We start from the raw sequence: 6,000 nt of genomic DNA on the forward strand, positions 1-6,000 counted from the left end.
CAGGTTCCTTCCCTTATATCTTTTTCAACGTGCGCTTTTCACATCATTCACATAACTCGGTGATGTGCCTGAAATATGCATAATTTTCGGGCCACTCCTTCTTGGTGTTACAATTTCAATGTCAAGTAGTGTAATTTAATCCATATTGACAGATGGTGAATTTTGAAAACATCTTTTAAAATAGATTTTTATACTATTTATACAAGATTACCAATTTTCATCATTATTTATCTAGTACTGAGTTTGAATTTATGATTTGCATAGAAAATGAAAAGGCAAGTTAGTCTAGGATATTTAGCAAGTATAATATTTGTTATTTATAAAAATTGTTCAAATTTTAGTTTTTTTTTTTTTTTTTTTTTTTTCAATGGCTTTATTTATTCAGTCGCACCTGAAATAAGGTTTAGCGTTTCAATGGCTTTATTTATTCAGTCGGCACCTGATCTAAAGTCTAGCTTTTCAAGAGCTATATTTATCCAGTCGAAACCTGATCTAAGCATGGACCTTATCAGAGATAGACTAACCCAGTGGGCGGGGCGTGCGTCACCGACATGTCGGCAAGAAAGAGTAGGGACGATCTAGTTTACTTTAACACTGAAACCTATGGCGTTTGTATCACATAACTCTTTTTAATTATTAAATGTGATACGTTGTATAGTGATGAGATTATAAAAGCTACAGTTTTTTTCCAAATAGGATTTAATATATATCATTAAAGCACTTTTTAGTGTATTTCGCGCATCTTTTTCACGCGTAATTCGTGTACAAACATCTTTACTTTGGTAAAACGGTTAAAACTCTACGCACAAAATTTATGAACTTAATTTTGCCTGCAAATAACGTAAAATTAAATAAGATTGATAGTACATGAAGCTTTGAAACAAATAAAGTAAAATTAAACAAGGTCTGATATATATATTTTTAAATTTTATGAGCATTTTCAGGCAATGGTTTATAAAATTATTATAACATTACAAGACGATCATTTATTTGATCATATGATTATTAATTATTAACATCATATGATGATTATTTATTTTAATAATTCATAAAATTCGGAGCATAAACTTTTTTCATTGTAATGAAAATAAATAAATAAATAAAATCTGGAAGCACTCAGATTTTATGCCAGGCCCAAAGGGTCGTTTTTTAACGCTTTGTGTGTTACCTCTATTTATTGAATATCATGTTCTTTGCACGTAAACAACACAAAATTAAATTCAACAGCAGTATCATAAAATATTTGAAAACAGCATATCTTTAGAATTTCCGCGCTGGAGATAAAAATGTTATTTTCCGCACAGTGTTGCCATTGCTCGCTTTGAACTCGTTGAGTTTCCTAATCAGCAATTCATTAAAGTTTTACAAAATATGAAATGGATTAAAACAAATTCGAAATTCGGCTGTTCGGATGGAGGATTACGTTGTTCAAAATTTGATGGCTCTAAATACCGTCGTTTTTTCACAATACGAGAAACATACATGTATTCATGCAGATTATTTATTATTAAATTTCTTTAAATATAACACAAGGCGATAATATTTGGTGGCAACAAATTGCAAAATGAAACGGACATTTATAATGAAACAGAGCAAAATGCCGTTTCGAAACTAATAGCCTTTCTCGACTAACACCCCTTTGGGCTAATAAATTAAATTCACAGTAAATAAAAAAAAATCTTATGCAGAATTAGAATTAAATTAAAAAAATAATCACTATAAAATGTTAGCACAATCAATTATTACAGTTTACAATTTTGACATTAGAATAAATGTATAAAAATTACCAAGGTGTTAAAAGTGTTTATCACTATGATGTATTTTGAAGCACAATCAATTATTACAGTTTACAATTTTGATATTAGAATATAAAAATTATTAAGGTGTTAAAAGTGTTTATCACTATGATGTATTGTGAAATATAATTGAAATAAAACTCCTTTATATAAAATATGCTATAATATTCGCCTATAATCTTAAAAAAGCAGCACAACTTAAAATTTTAAGCAAAAACTTCAATAATACTTCAAAAAAAAAAAAAAAAAAAAAAAAAAACTAAAATACCTAAAAAATTCATTTTTAGGTATTTTAGTATTTTTTACTTATTTACACCAATAAAAAGCATAAAAATTGCAAGAGAAAACTGCTTGTTTGAAATTTTCTATTAGTTCAGATTTAAAATATTATTTTCTAAAAGAAGTAGTTACAAATTTCCTTACAGCATAGGAAAAGCTAAAAAAATAGCTAGGCCTGAAAGCATGCAACAGCTTTATAATTATTTGGAACGTTAATTATGCTTGATAAATATGCTAAATTTTTAAAAATTTATCTCAGTTTCAAAAATAAAAATATCTAAAAATTCTAATTTGTGAAATGAGGCGCTACAATTAACTTTTTCTTGACAATTATACCTTGTGCAATAGCCAACCATTGTAAGTTTCTGCAAGTCGTCCCTACTCCTCCGGATGTGATCAAGGTGACAGCCGGGAATGCGTCAGAAGAGGGAGAAAAGCCATTTGGGTTAGGCTATTTCTTATAAGGTCCATGGATCTAAGCTCTTATATCCCTAGTATGTTACATAACTTCCTTAGTATGAACTTTTGAATACCTCTTTAAATTTAATTTCATGCTTTTTTAACAAGTATAGTGGGCATGAAATTTTAGTGAGTTCATGAGCAATTACTAAACATTGACTCTTGTGTATATAACTCATTTGAAAGCAAATTGCTCAATTTTGTATTACTAGACTAATACTCACAAATCCTTATTACTGGTGTTTTTCTTCTTTCCATTCAAGTGCTTGCGATTAAACAGCTGTCAGTACGCAGTATTTTTCAATAATTTTATAATTTTGTATTTTCTTATATTGCTATTACTACATTTGTCCTTAAATACTCAGCTATATTTAATGCATCAGTGTACGTTTTATTCTAAATATCTCCATTTTTCCTCGTGTAGTTATTTTAGATTTAATACTCATACATTATGAATGCACAAAGTTTTATTATACAGTATATTATTTTAATATTTTAATATTATTTTTCTTAATTTATTCTTTTTCTTCATCAATTTTACAAATCATGATTTGCTCATAAAAATCAGGGCCATTTAAAAATTAATTACACCCAGATATACAGTACAGGTAAGTGATGTAATAAAGAATGCTTTGTGACTGCATGTTTACATTACAATGAATGTTATAACAGTAAGTTCAAGAAAGGAAATTAAACATCCAAACAACAATGAATAATCTGCCTTTTTTTCGCTTCTAAATCGTAATTTGTGACTTATAATATATTACTTTCACAAATTTATGCAGATTAGAAATCTACATTCCATCCACAAATCCAGATATTAAAAGAACACGCAAACTCTTTGTTAGAAATTTATTTCTAGAATATTTTTGGAACGGAAATATAAACTATATATCTTAAATTATATTTCGGCTAGTAAAACAACGTAATCAGAAGATGTCAAATCATCTACTTTCACCCAAAGCTCGGTTCGGATGTCACTGGAGCCAAATACATTCCTTTAGAACTTAGAATATGTATCAAGCAAAGTAAGTATTCTGCTTTATCACTAGCGTCATTTCTGGAAAAAACAACTTTCCTTCAAAATAATTTGTATTCACAACTAGGCCAAGTATTTAAGGCAAGAAGACAAACCACCATGCAGGATTGAGGATATGTCTTTCTCTATGACTAGAAATTTCTAGATTTCCGATTTAAAATGAGAAAACGCGGTATTTCATTTCACTGGGCAATTTTACAATACTATTTTCATTTTATTTATTGCGCAATTTTAAGATTATTCTACATTGTAAAAAAAGTTTGAAATATTGCAAGAATTAACATACCATGCGCCGAACGTTAGGAGTTTTTCTAATATTGTACAATTTCTTAAAGTGCGAAATTCGTGGTCTGAATAAGTCAGCCACATGAAAGAGTTTCGAAGACTTATAAATTATGATGAGTGAAATTATAATCAATGCGTTATTATCAATGAACACATCGCAGCCATTGCATGAATCCACAGCCATTGTATTATTTCATCTAATCTGAGTACAACTATAATGAAAATTTTGAAATACTTAAGGAACTTACAAAATTTTTTGGCTCAACATCCGAGCCCTGTGCTTGCAGTGCATTCGTGTTCCCTACTGTGCTGAACACATCGTTCACTTAGAGTTTCGTTATATACAGCATTGCCCAGAGTGCATCACAGGGGATGACACTGAATTACATCCGTGAGAAAGGGGAAGCTCCGAATTTTGATGGAGAAAAGTTGTAAAGTTATTATCTTTATCGATGCAGCAAAAGTGAGAAATGTGCAGTGCGCTTTTCTCACTTTTGATTCGAACTCCGGACTTACTGTATACGCGCTGGAAGTACTTCCATTTATACCAAGAAGGCAACACGAAAAAGAAAGAAAGAATACCTTATCCACTGCCCCCTAGAGCGACTTAAGATGAAGAGACCCAGTCGCCAAACCCTGATGGTGACGAATTATCGTCCACTACCTTCTAGTTGGGGTACCACTTGTAGTCTTTTTAAAAATTTTCCAAGGAAGAAAATCGAAGAAATCCGCAATGCTCTGGCTGGGATTCGAACTCCAGACCTCCCGATTACGCATTGCACAGATTGTTAGCATGATGCTGGAGAACCACAAACTCCGATTGTCAAAAAAGTTTTCATATCAGAATAACACAATGACACAAACACAATAAAAAAAGATTTGCCAGTAGAAAGTTATTAAAAGCTGATAAAATTGCATGTGTATTAAAATGATGTTTTCGATTTACAAATTTTTCTTTAAATTTACAAAACATGACAAAATCTGTCGAAAGAATTGAATTTTAGGAAATATAATCCTGTGAATTGCAGGAATTAAATTATGTAAAATTTCATTATAATAAATTATTTATTTTAATATTAACTGAAAAAAATTTTAACTCAAAAAGTAAATAATCATTAAATATGAAATTTGCCAATTTAAGTTTATTACGCATAGTCCGTGTATTTACTAGATACCTTAAACTTTACAATAACAATTTTAGAAACTTAAGGAAGTGAAAACATACTTAACAGCACTGGACAGTGTTTATAAATACCCAAGTTTATGTTTTCTGTTTCTAAAACAAAATGTCCGTCAGTCTACATCTGCATCTCTGATTTCTTATTGCGATAAATATTATAGTCATACTAGATATAGAAACAGAAAATATTTTTTACGGCAATAAATAACAAAACAACCTATTGACTACATATACTTCATGAATTCGTGTTGACACATCCAAACTTTTTTTCCCATTTTCTTTGACATTTCTACGCAAAGCGGTTCTTTTGCCATTGTTTGAACTATCACATTTTTCATAAAATTTCTAAGTATACAAAACTGATAACACTAGTAGAACTCCCAAATGCGCAACTCAAACCCACACTACTAAAGCATCTTATTTTAGCAAGTTTTTTTTTTTTAATGTATTAGGAAAGAATGAGCAAATTTTCAAATATGACTTACTTTGCATATATTTCAACTGAGAATACAGTACTTAGTTCTACACTGGCGGTAGTCAAAACATAAATGAAGCGGCGCGCGGGGCAGATTGCCTCGCTTCTGAAGACCTTTATCCATTGCGGGAGAGGTGGGGAGGTTTGCTGACATGTATCTGATTTCGTCCTTGAGAAGAAAAGAATTTTCATCCCATCCGACTGTTGTTTTCCCTCTTGCTTGATCGCTGTTGAAAATGACGGCAAATATAATAAAACAATGAAGTGACAAATTTTTCAAAATCTGACACGTGATCTTAGCTATCACTGTGAAAAAGTTCAAAGCTGTACAATATAATTAGTTTCAACAAAACTGATTTTATTCGCTTTTTTCTATGTTTTTCCATATTCAAGTCGTCAAGAAATGAATGAACTGTATATGGAATGACCGGTACTTAATTTTTATCGAATTTTATGAAAATTATTAATATTACTATATGAAGCGGAT

General features: G+C 30.3%; 1 protein-coding gene across 6 annotated transcripts in view; it reads right to left on the reverse strand.

The window, feature by feature from the left end:
- LOC118206113 (putative inorganic phosphate cotransporter) overlaps positions 1–5,673 on the reverse strand; it is a 161,926-nt gene extending 156,253 nt beyond the window's left edge. For 2 of the 6 annotated variants that reach the window (XM_085810710.1, XM_085810711.1), the window contains exon 1: positions 5,524–5,659. The gene's annotated coding sequence lies outside the window, so the exon portion shown is untranslated. Of the gene's footprint in view, positions 1–5,523 lie in introns of all 6 variants that reach the window. The other 4 variants (XM_085810718.1, XM_085810712.1, XM_085810719.1 and 1 more) reach the window with 4 other exon arrangements.
- Positions 5,674–6,000: the final 327 nt, after the last annotated feature.

Source organism: Stegodyphus dumicola, chromosome 2, assembly GCF_044657685.1.
Source record: "Stegodyphus dumicola isolate Sdum_Otavi_A_Nest chromosome 2, ASM4465768v1".
In the NCBI taxonomy this organism is placed as follows: Eukaryota; Metazoa; Arthropoda; class Arachnida; order Araneae; family Eresidae; genus Stegodyphus; species Stegodyphus dumicola.